This window comes from Pleuronectes platessa, chromosome 22, assembly GCF_947347685.1.
Source record: "Pleuronectes platessa chromosome 22, fPlePla1.1, whole genome shotgun sequence".
Classification (NCBI taxonomy): domain Eukaryota; kingdom Metazoa; phylum Chordata; class Actinopteri; order Pleuronectiformes; family Pleuronectidae; genus Pleuronectes; species Pleuronectes platessa.
In genome coordinates, this window is record NC_070647.1 from 7,414,882 (window position 1) to 7,427,334 (window position 12,453).

General features: G+C 42.9%; 1 protein-coding gene across 1 annotated transcript in view; it reads left to right on the top strand.

Annotated features, from left to right (window-relative positions):
• The first annotated feature begins 320 nt into the window (after positions 1–320).
• The window catches only part of LOC128428658 (chemokine-like protein TAFA-2), a 53,360-nt gene continuing 41,227 nt past the window's right edge, over positions 321–12,453 (top strand). Inside the window, exon 1 of the mRNA XM_053414881.1 lies at positions 321–770. The gene's annotated coding sequence lies outside the window, so the exon portion shown is untranslated. The remainder of the gene's footprint in view (positions 771–12,453) is intronic.

Below are 12,453 nucleotides of genomic sequence, written 5' to 3' on the forward strand. Positions count from 1 at the left end.
TTTGCTCCAGAAGCACAATTCAAGTTTATGTTTATTGATTTATTACATGTACAAATTAACCTTGCAATATAATCAAGGACAGGATACAAGGGGCGGGACAAAGATCTATGATCACGTTCTGGTTCATTTGTATACTAGAGAAACACTCTTTTAACGCACTATGACATTCAGATCAAGCAGGTTACATGCAAGTATGATACATATCCATGAGAGTAATCGGATTACAGCTGTAACGGTGTCGGAGAGGGAAGCGGCGGCGGCGCAGCGTGCGCTCCGGAGTCTCCATAAAAAGTTGTTGCGCGCAGAACGGAGCTGTCAGACTGAGGAGAGACGCTGCGCAGAGAGGAGCTGAGGAGACGGACGAGGAGCCAACACACTCTCATGTGGTTTATTTACACACATATGTATCTACAGAATCAGTGTGACGCTGGTCTGAGCCTCTGGGTGCGTGTCTCCCGCTAAAAGACGCACGGACAGGACGCATCCAACGCTCTTTATCCACCCGAGTGTTCCGGACTTGTGGACATATACTGGAGTAAAATCACTGGTTCGGACGCACTGGGAATCTGCGGCGGATGGGATGTTGGGACAAGAATCATCCTGAGAGATTCTGCTGCTTCATTTTTCATCCAGGAACAGACAAGTGCGCCGTTTTCCTCCTGAACGCAAATGTCTCCACATCACAGACTCAGCCCTGGATTGTAGCAGCGGCCCCCCCGATGGTCTGAACAAGGGCGTTAAGGTGCGGGAAGGGAGTGGGACAATTACAGGTAAGAGACATTCAAACGACCCTCGACCCCCCTCTGTCCTGCCCTGAGACTCGGGTCGCTTTGACACCAGCATCAATATCCAATCACCCCTGAGGCAGTCACCACAAAACCCAGTGCATTTATTCAAAGTAACTCACTGTCCTCCGGGGACCAGATGATATATTTTAATTCATGTGTTAACATGAATTAAAATGTATTTCTTCCACGTGGTAATTAATACATTAACTTTCCTCTTTTCTGTCTTGGACTCATAGAAATAATGTATATTTGCCTTCAGGATAGTAATTTCAATTATTTCAATATAAAATTTCAATCTATTTTATTTCAATAATTTATTTTATTTTACATTATTTAATTTAATTTTGTATTATATATTTCTTTATTTCATTCTATTTCACTGCAGTATCTGAGCTGAAATGATGCGAGTGAACATCAGTCATTGAAATCATCATATTTTTCTCTAGTCTAGTCATTGAACACAGATCAGTGTGTTATATGGGGTCAGTGGATGTTAATGGTTTCCACATTGGAATGAAATCCCTCTGGACCCACATCTCCACTGAAACATCCCAGTTCCAAACCCAGCATCTCACACATCCCCGTGTGCGGTGGGGGTGTCACTGGTGGCTGCAGCGCGTTCTGTAGCTGATCTCAGGACTCGAGTCATTCTGATGATTCCACCTCCTGCTCCCAGACTAACGTGAGCTCACCTGAAGCAAACGGTCGAGAATCATGCGACTCCTCTGGTGATGTAATCCGGCGACACAGCAGGGGGGGTTAGGGGTTCGAGACGGAGCTGATCCGGACCTCCTGCACCTGCCTGCTACATACATACATACATGCAGGGCTTTTAAAAAGGGAACAGGAAGGAATGGGACACAGGGAAAAGGATGACACTGTGGGTGGAGGGACCGGGATCGAGCTGTGTCAGTGCAGCAGTGGTGTCCAAACTCATTTTCTATGTCTTTAAAAGGTAAAATATACAGTTTGAGCTTCATTTCAAGGAAAGGCACCTTTTATTTGTTAAAGGAAAACTTCAATGGTTGAGGAGAAACTGTGACTGTCAGTGGCTTCCACTTGTGAACTAACCCCGACACCATCAGGGTTAGTTCGTCTTTCAAACTCGTGCCATAGAAAACATTTGAAAAGGCAATTCAACTGACCTTCAGGAGGAAAACCACCGAACAGTCCCTTCGAGGAGCAGCACTTAGCTCCATATCTTTAGCTTCCCTATTTCTCACCTTTTCTTTGACATCATATGAGCAGAGAAATCCTTTTTTAAATTCAGTCAGAAAAAAGCAGCTCAGCATTAAATCAAGATGAAGCCATTTGTCCAACGTAGCCTGAGCCGCTTTCAGACGTGAACTTCGGGAAATGTTTGCCACATCTTTGACCCTTTCAACAAAAGCTCTCGAATCCCATCGTCTTTCAAAGTTGGCAAATATCACTGCACGTCTGAAAAGCAGCTCTAGTTTGTCGGACCACATTTGGAGCTATAGAATGTTGAATGTTGGCTCCTTTGCCCGAGTGTTTCTGTATATCCATGTGAACCTCTCAAATGTGAATGGTATAATTATATTATTTCAAGGCCTGAAGAGGAGATACTATTCAATAGTTTAAAAAGAGTCAAAAGTTACAATAAAACAGACATATACGACAATGTGTAAAAGCTTTAGCTCATCAATCCTATCAACACCTCAGATTTAAGTTGTGACCCTCTGGAGGGCCCAGACCCTCATGTTGGTGACCACTGGACTATAACCCACCTAACAGGGAATTAATATTTCAGTCACATGGATCATATTCTGCATATGAAGTAGTTTGAGATACTTTACCAGGTATTTTCTTTTACATCAATCTCTGTTTAGCTCCTAATGGAGTATTTGTATTGCAGCCCTGCTTCTCTGACTTCAGAGAAGGATCTAAATACGTTTCTCCTCCGCTCCAGTGTCTCTGCACAGAGCAGAGATGCAGCAAATCACACGCTGACGTCATCTGGCAACTTCCAGCAACTTTCTCTCAGCCAATAGCTGCTTCCCTCAGAGAGAACTGGCAGCGCTGGCAGTCCCCAATTAGCTGGAAGCATTAGCGGCAGCTCCTCCACCATGAGCCATCGGGTTTATTGCTCCGGGCAGCCTCGCTCAGGTCAGGCCGCTCCCCCTCCAGCTGGGCAACCTGGTGCCGACTGTCTGGTCAGCGCCGGCCAGATCTGCCAATGTCACCTTTTTTTTGTGTGCTTTTGGGCGGGTCACATGACCTTGCCATCATGCCGCCTCGCCATTGATCCAGAGAGATGACACAGAGACTTCATGGTTCGCTGCTCCTCGCCAACCAGGCCGACTTGGTCCTGCCTCCGAACAGCTGCCACGTGCAACACACCGGCAGCGGGGGGTCTTTGAAGTACTCCATCTTTGTTGGGCGCCCAGATCTTTTTCATGAAACTTATTTTATTTTATTTCACATGTTTTTCTAAGACGTAGCACATTTGGGACCTACATTAACAAATAGCTGCTTTAGAAAAGTGTTTACAGTAAACATAAGAGACGCTCAACGAGACGGCTCGAGGACGGAAGATGTCATTAATAAAATGCATGAAAAAAAGTAATTAACATAAAACATTAGAGTCTTTAACAAATTTTCAACAGATTTAAATCCTAACAGGGGCAACATTTTCAGTCAGAGCGTCGTGTTAAGGTTTAAGGATATTTAATAAGGTCACTGAATAAAAGACAAACCTACAGTGAACCTTAAAGAAACTAATACAGCATGTCTCAACTTGTGATATATGTCTGTTCATCAAATGGGATGTAACCTGTTAACAGGCCAAAAGTTTAAGTCTTTGTTACATTGTTTACATTGGATCTGGTTAGTTCTGGTTTGAGGATTGGACTAAAGCAGGGGTCTCAAACTAAATTGTTATATTTTATTTTAATTATTTCTTTAAAAACTTTTTTTAATATTCATATTAATATAATACTTTTTTTTTTATACGAGAGGTACCGGATCTGGCAGCAAGAAGTAGGCAAGAGAAAGGATGTTCAGAAGAACCGTTCATGTTCTTCAATATTCTATTCATGTTCAGATGAAGCTATTGAAGTTAAATAACTGTTAATAAGGACATTTGAGAAGTTTGGATTTTTTTAGTAAAGTTTTTTTTGTGGAATACGTGATGCGGCCCAGCCTCACCCAGATACTGCCTCCTGTGGCCCCCAGGTAATTTGAGTTTGAGACCCCTGAACTAAAGGCATAAACATACATTCTGCCGCCATCATGTGACGTGGGCTACGCATCTACCTGTACTTGCCATTAATTGGTTTGTAGTCTAGCGGCTGGATTTCACTGCCACTGTATTATTACGGTTTCACCTACAGTATCACAAACTTCAGTTAGTCAAGAGGTAGGTGAATTTGTTTTCTTCTTCTATTGTTTGATGCGGTTGCGACTTCCTGCAAGTTGTCTTAAAGTCCGAACTATCCCGAATTTTTTTTTCAAACTGTAAATCAGCCGAACTATGTTTCAGTTTGATCTGGACCGAGTCCACCTCCTTCGGTCAGACTAACTTTTGGTCTGTTTGTCTGGACCATGGTCTGAGGCCCTTTCACACCTGTTATATTGGGTCAGAATAGAAAACCAGGCAGGTGTGAAAGTGTACTGGACTGGTCTGCCCTTCCTGTCATAACATTAATTATTAATATATGGCTGATGAAGCATCTGTACTGAACTGCCTTGCACTGGAAGTCCGAACAAATATGACGTTTCAGCTTTTATGGGTAAAAATGTAAATTTTCCCAAAGTTGGACTAAAAACCAATTTATTTTTGGCCACATTGTTCAGCCCGGCTTCCTTTGTATAAATATGACAAATATCTCTCAAAATCCTGATTTATTTAATTACCAATGAGGTCAGACAGATTTTTCCATCCAAATCTAGAGGTATATCTTTGCTGACCTCATTTCTCGCCATGTTTAAGAAAGTGAAAATAATATTCCCTAATCTGCCCGTTTATCTGGAATTCGCTGAAAATCATTTCTCGTTCGTTGGTCAAGCACCGGTCGAGTAGTTTTTAAGTTGTCTGGCTAACTAATAAACCAGTGCTCTGTACCAGTGGCCGTTGGGACTCATTAAGATAACTGACGTGGTCGGTCACCACTTTACAGCACGCTCACAACAACTGATTCTCCAGTTTGGATTCTGGGTACAGAGAACAAGGGAACCAACCAGTCCAGCAGCCGGTCTTTTATCAGCATCACCACAGGCCAAACTAACAGCCCGTTCCAAACAGGCAGGACTGACTCTGCACTGGTGTTACTTCATCTTTTAACTTAACAGAAAAGAAAATTAGGTTTTTATCTGCTGGATCAGAACATTGGCCCTGCCAGGTTCTTCCACATTGTTCTAATAATTAAAACATTTTTTTTGCATGAACTGCCGGTGGATTTATTCCTCTGGTTCAAATGAAAGACTTGAGCGGAGGTCATGTGCTCGGCTGTGCTTCCTTGATAGGAGACTTTGTGCTCTCTTCTCCTCAAACTGTTGGAATGTGTGTAAAGTATCGGCGGCTGATTGGCTCCCGCTGTGCCGATGTTTGATGTAAGTAGGAAGCTCCCCCCCCCCCCCTTTCACTCTCTCTCACATTCTATTTGATGTGCACTCGCTCTCACTTTCATTTGAAGTAAAACAAATTCAGCAGCCGCTGAATAAACAGCAGCTCTGCACAGATGATAAAATAATAGCAAAAGGTTCTATTCCATTTTTCAATCTGACCTCGTCCCCCTCTGCCTCTTCTTCTTCTGATTGGATTTTCCTTCTCCCGACACTTTGGCAGAACTTTATTTTGACTGGTGCTTTCACCTTCCTTCATATCGGCTGTGGGATTTTCTCGGGCCAAAGGTCAAACAAATATTTTCCAGCCAAACTGACGGCTGTAAACACCGTAAACTCCTCCTGTGACCTGGAGCTTAGAGTTTGATTCATCTCCTGTTCTTACAGAGAACTGTATAGCTTCAGCAAAGCACAACAAAGTGTACAGCTGCAGATTCTGCAGGATTTCCCCTCACCTATGCCCAGTGGAAGGATGTGATATGGCCCAGGGAAGAACCCAGTAAAAGTTTGTGCAGATCCAGATCAGGGGTTGAATTCAGAAGCTTCTTTTAACTTCCTTTAACACTGTGAGCTGAGGCCTTCTTTTTTCAGGGAATTATTCATAGTTTTTAGTTTAAAGGTAATCCTACATATTTAAGAGTTGAGTGAGTGAGTTTGGGAAATTTGGTGCAGCTTGACTGAAATTAAAGCGACTGCTGGGTCTTGGTGGAGGTGTACGCTCTACTGAGGGAAATCCTAGTTTGTTTGACAAATTCAAACTTCGACCTGCCTGTTTTAACCTCAACCACAAGACAATATTTTACCAGATAAACTATGGCTACAGGTAAAAGCTGAACTTTCTATAATTGCTCTGGTACCGTTCGGTGAGCACAGTGTTTCCTGTCGATCTCTTTGCAGCTGAATAAAAAATAAAGGGCAAAATGCCATAAACTAACCCGAAAATAAGTTTATGGTTGAACATTAATTGCAGTTCACTGTGTGGTGCCATCAACCAGCCGCTCCCCTGCATTCGCCTTGCGGCATAAATAACACACCGCTTCCTACTTGACCGCTGAACAATGACATCGGGGGGCGTAAATCACGAGGAGCAGAAGTCTCCAATATGATCATAATTCCTAAGGATGCTGCACGTCTTGCGTGACCTATTAAAACTCTAGCTCCACGTTCTGAGATCCCAGCAGTGAAGGTTATAGTAACTATAGAAACAACAAAGTACTATCAAAACCAAACTGGGATTGTAAAGCCATCCCTGTTATCACCCGGACGTTTACAGCAGCTGTCTCCTCTATGAAATCATCCACAGCTCATGCAGCTTCCCTAAGACATGCACAATTGCGGAAAAGCAGAAATGAGAACTTGAAACTGCTCCAACACGACATAAACTCTGTGCGTTGCAGGGGTGATCAGCAGGAGAGGGAGTTAACGCAGATAATGGAGCTGTCACGGCTCCAGAAAAGATGCCTTCCTCAACGGACTGGTGCTCGCCGTGTCTATATCTCTTGCCGTTTATTGCCATCCCAGAATCCTCCTCTGCGCCGCTCCTCATAGTATCATGCTGTCCTCCTCCTCATCCAACAGTCCTCCTCCAGTTAACTATGATCCTATTTCATGCAGAGGCAGAAAGAGAGGGGGAGAGACAGGAGCGGAGAGAGAGAGAGAGAGAGAGAGAGACACTGAAGAGGAGACGGAGATCCGCTGGTCTGTGTCCAGATTTCTCCCCCACGTGGCCATTTTATCTCTTCAGCAGCGTGTTAGCGTGGCTCTGTGTGTGGCCCGCTGGCTTATAAACATGTGCCCGTCACGCAGGATGACTCCTGCCTGCGATGGCCTCCAAACCGACGCACCGACACATATGTTGGACTGCAGGAAGATCTTTCTCTTCCCCTCGTTCTCCCTCCTCTTCCCTCCAGTCTCCGCCACCCATCCCCTTCCCTCGGTTTCATTTCGATGGCTGATGGTGTGTGCAGAGCTGTGGGCCTACGGTACTCTCATGATGTGAGCCAAACCCATCTGGGACTCAATATCCTGTTTACCAGCTCTCAGCACTCTGGAAACCACAACAATACTGAGCCGAGGCAGAAGTTCAGAACTCATTACAGTTTGTTCAGGTCACAGCTAAGGTCGAACTCTTCTTCTTCTTCTTCTCTGTTACTCGGCCGTGTCTTCGGAAGAAATTTTGATTTATTTATGTCTTCCAATCAGAACATGTTGTTGTGCTGTTGTTTTTTGAGCGAATCTCCCAGCAAACACAACAAGACACCCTGCTGGTCCACTAGATGATAGAATCAAAGAGAGGTGAGTTATTTGACGTGCGAATAGAGACTTTATAATAAAAAGTAAATTCTCCAAGGTGGTTTTGGTTCAGGAGAGATTGTAGTTTAGTTTTTAAATGTCAATAAAATATCTTGTGCTGCAATTAACTTTTAGCCTTTTCAAAATGAATCATATAACAACTATCTTACCTAACTTTAACCAGCCTCCACATCAACACACACACTTTTAAATTGTGCCTTTATTACGATGAACAGATATATCTGTGATACGTTCATTTTAGTTATCCACAGTTAATGAAACAAATGTCTTACCACGGTGTTAACATTTCTTATCTGGAGGACTTGTTTTTTTTACTTTGCAAATTAACAGTTAAACAGTATTTGTGCAAATCCTTTTATAGATACGCGCAAAACAGACGAAACAAAGCAGTACCACCGGAAATTTCAGGGGGCAGTGTTGCCAATAGTACATACACTATATATACTATTGGCCTCAATATAGTGTTACTATGCCCGGGCAAAGGGACAAACAGATGTTTTGGCCTCTTACTTAACAACGACATTATCCCAACCTCATCCACCGGCCTAATATTTGCTGCTACCAGAAACTCTTCGATTCTGCGCTGCCCTCTAGTGGATGTATGCTTAACAACCATGTTAACGTGAAGGATGCATGGAAGAACGTGGTCAGTGACAGTTAGTGACGTAAAAGTGGCATAAATGAAACTTTAAGTAAAAGAACAAGTATCACCTTCATGTCCTTCAAGCTGAGAATGGAGGTTTCAGACAACTAAGGAGCACCATCAAGTGTTTTGTAACTTTAATATACAGTACACCTCCATTAATGACAAAGGAGGGAGTTGTGAAAATCTAAGGGAAAAGTTCATGTACGTGCTACTTTTTTGCTCATTCTCAATTTTGGAGTTCACTGTATAACACATCAGTCTTACATTTAGAATTCAGGCTCACTGCATAACACTTAGAGCTAAAAGACTTCCAAAATGGCCACCAGAGTCTCTGTGGTGATTAATCTTGTTGTGATAATAAAGTGAGGTTTTTCTATTTATTTCGGTCATGGAACAGAGTATGGCGGCTCTGTGCTGTGATGTCGGGGAATGAACTGCATCCCAGAGAATTTGTTTCACTCAATCATTTAAACATGTACATATGGAGTTTATATACTCCATTCTATCTCTGCACAGCTTATCAAATCCACATACATAGTTATTTTCTCTTTATATACATCTACCCGTCATTATTTCAATATTCATTTTCTGTATGTTGGTCCAGTGGCTTGTCGTGGTGTGTTTCCCTCTGGGAGAGTTTCCTCAACACACTGAGCTGCACGCCGCGTTCAGCTCACACCGCGCTCCCGGGCTATTTAACCCGGGGGCTGTAACCTAAAGACCTGATACTGGCGGCCTGTGGCTTTCAACCGGACTGCTCTCCCCCACTTATCTGGCAAATAAGCCGTTTTAATTGCTTACACACAGAGCCCTATCAGGCCATGTAGTGAGCATGGAGATAAGGGTTACACTGAGTCAGGCATTAGTAACAGGATGAGAGGACCGCAGAAAAACAGAGCTGCAGGGTCCCGAGAGGAGGACGGGTCAGGAAATAGCTATGGCCATCCTATTAATTTCAAACTCACAGAGCCGTTTCTCCAGCTCACTGTCGGGCTCAGGAGACGGCTGCTGCTCACGGAAATCAAAGCAAATTCGAACGATCTCTTTAACACGACAGTGTGATGTGGGCTGACATTTTCAAAGGGAGGACTAGGAGTAACCAACGTGTAAAATCACTGAGGTTATTAGACAAAATGACCATGGTGATTTTGGTTGTTTCGTGCATTGGTGCAGATAAGAAAGAGGATTGTGAGTCTTCGCAATCTTAATTAAGCCCAGATGCCAGGACTTGCATGCACTGGCAGCCTATCCTACATTCACACGACTAAGTATTCATTTGAAAATGCATAGACTCTTCAGGGAATACACCTGACATTTGAAAACTGCTGACATGTTTCCGGAGCATATTAGTCTGGGTGGGTAGAAACTGAGATGTTTGGAAAAGATGACGTAGACCCTCAACTGCTTGGTGATTGGGTTTTTCAGTCACAACTTAGCCTTTGTTGATTCGTCAGGCTCCTGTCACGTGACCCCATTCTGACAGAACACAACCAGGATCAGCCTCGGCTACCAGTGTTGAACGTAACATGGATAATCATTTAGAAGTGTAGCTGACTCTCATCTTTGCTAACAGCTGTAGCGCAGATAAACTCAGCATTTTACAATGATACAAATTCTTACATGCATGGAGGACAAGCTGTTATTTGAGCAATTTGTGCACAGTAATAACTTTATTTCCACAGCACCTTTTAAAACCAAAGATACAAAGTGCTCTACAATAGTAAAAGATGCAAGATTCACAAAATCTAATGACACAAAACAATATTAAAATTGTTAAAATCTAATCCAGTTAAAAAACAGTTAAAAGTAGGACCTTCAATTAATATGAGTCTTAACAGGAGATTTAAAATGCTGATGGACAGCGATGGTTTTCACAGACACTGACAATTCAAACATTTTTTTTATTTCAAATTAGTTTGTGTGGGTCATTTAGAAGTGAATATATATTAATATGAATGAAGTTTGTGTTACATTTTTGGGGCATTTTAGTGTTTTTCTGTGTCCACATCATTTCACAGGCTCCAGTGACCTTCCATTTCAAAGAGATTTGGACTGTGGAGGTTTCGCTGTGTATTGTTTTGACCCACGTGCCCCACATGAAGAGCTAGTCAACCCGGCGGCTGGATAAGTGTCGGCCACACTAGGATTCTAATGAGAGTCGAGACGAAGCAGAGGCCTGACACCATCGCCGGCTCGGCGCTGAGAGGCTCATTTACATTCTACCGGGCGACAGCTGGAGATATGAGGCTGGAGATAGAAGCAGAAGAGGAAGGCAGAGAGCAGGAGACACAAAGAGCCAGCATTAAAAAACATGTCAGTACATGAGTCTGCAAACATTTATCAGTAACAAACCGTCTCATTGGTCGAGCTAAACCACAGTGGGCTGGGACAGATTATTATGGTAACCATGGAAAATACTTGTAATGTTAAAGATGTAGCCGTGTAGAAACAAATCTACAGAGATGAATCACCTGACTCAGGTTGATGCAGCCTTTCAGCCTCTTTTAGCTCATTGTTTTGGTTTTACCACAGCAGCTTAATGCTCTGATGACCCAACAGTACACAACCAAACCAATACCAGACAGACAAAAGTACAAGACAGACAAAGTTAGCAACTAGGTGATGAAAGTTGTCGAGCATTTAGCAACTATGGTATCGAGTATTTATTTGAAATTGGAGTTCCATTTTTCAGGTTCCTAGAAACACATCTCCAAAGAAATGCTGATGTTGCTCTTTCTCTGGTGAATGTGTAAATAAGCCAGAGGTTTGCCAACACGTCATATAAACTGGTAATAAGGCAGCTTATTTTGCTGCCCCCAACTGTAAAAGTTGATGAAGCTTTTAGTAACTTTAGACTAATCATCAAATTAATTGTTTACTTTAACTACAATCCTGTTGTCCAGCTGCCTCTCTCACAATCTGAGAGAAACTTCAGATAGAGAATGAGGAGCAGTGGACTTGGCATCATGTCCTCGAGTCTGGTGGACCCTCTCCACACTGGCCTTTGAGAAGTTGATTTGCAAGACAGGTCTTCCAGGTGACACTTGAGATGGTCACCAGTCTGTGACAGTTGCTGGGTAGATTATTTTGAAAAGGCCAGGTATTTAGGCAGTCTGATAAATATTACAGAATAAGATGGAGGATTTTTGTAAGTTTGTTTGTTGAAGCGAGGAAATGATTCAACCCAGCAACAATAAAATAACGTTATGACTTAAATGCAGATGACCAGATGCAGTGAACTGATCAGAATTACTCGATTCAGTGAAGTGATTTGCGATTATACAATACACATGCCAAGTGTGAAGGCGAGAAGATGAACCGTTCACAAGTCATGCGTTCCACATGCAGACGGACGTGTGGGAATAGTCTTCCTTTATTTATCCTGTGCAGAAAATGTCTTTGAAATCCAGCTCTAGTATTAAATGATATGCATTGATATAGGATGTGATATTAGTCGAAAGTAGATGAAAAGCGTGACACACTATGTGACCAGTCTGAACTGGATGTGAGCGCTGGACCCAGTAAGCTCCTGCCTGTGCTCATTGGTGCAGCGCTGGTTTTCTCCTGATGGCTCCAACACCGCAGTGAGCAGAGTGTTTCCTTTTCTGTCACTCTGAGGGACACGGCGCAAATCAAGATCTCAAATACTCCACTTTAATGAGTCTAAAGCAGCAAAGGAACCAATTACATAGTCGAGTTCAAGGTACTGGCAGCTAATTACAGAGGCTGAGGGGAGGGAACACAGTCCATCTTCCTCAGGCAGTTCGCAGCCATCACATTTCTGCACGTGGGAAACCAACTCCATTATCATTGTTAAAATGATTGTATAGCCATATATCCCAAATCAAGAATTTCCAACCTTTGAGTTGTATTATAATTCTAGTTTTCTTTTTCACCTCTGCTAAGGAGTTGGAGGCTATTGGCTGATTCTTTGAACTTCAGAATGGGTTTCCACCAAACTTAGTCTGTACCACAGATTGAAAGCCAGAGCACTCTGCTTATCTTGCTTTGATTTCTCATTATCTTTCCTCTGTGTGAATCCCCCAGCTTCATGGAAGAGGAATACTAAAAAAGTACAGGAGGACACCTTCGACAGGATTCCTGAGAGAAGCTGTGTCACAA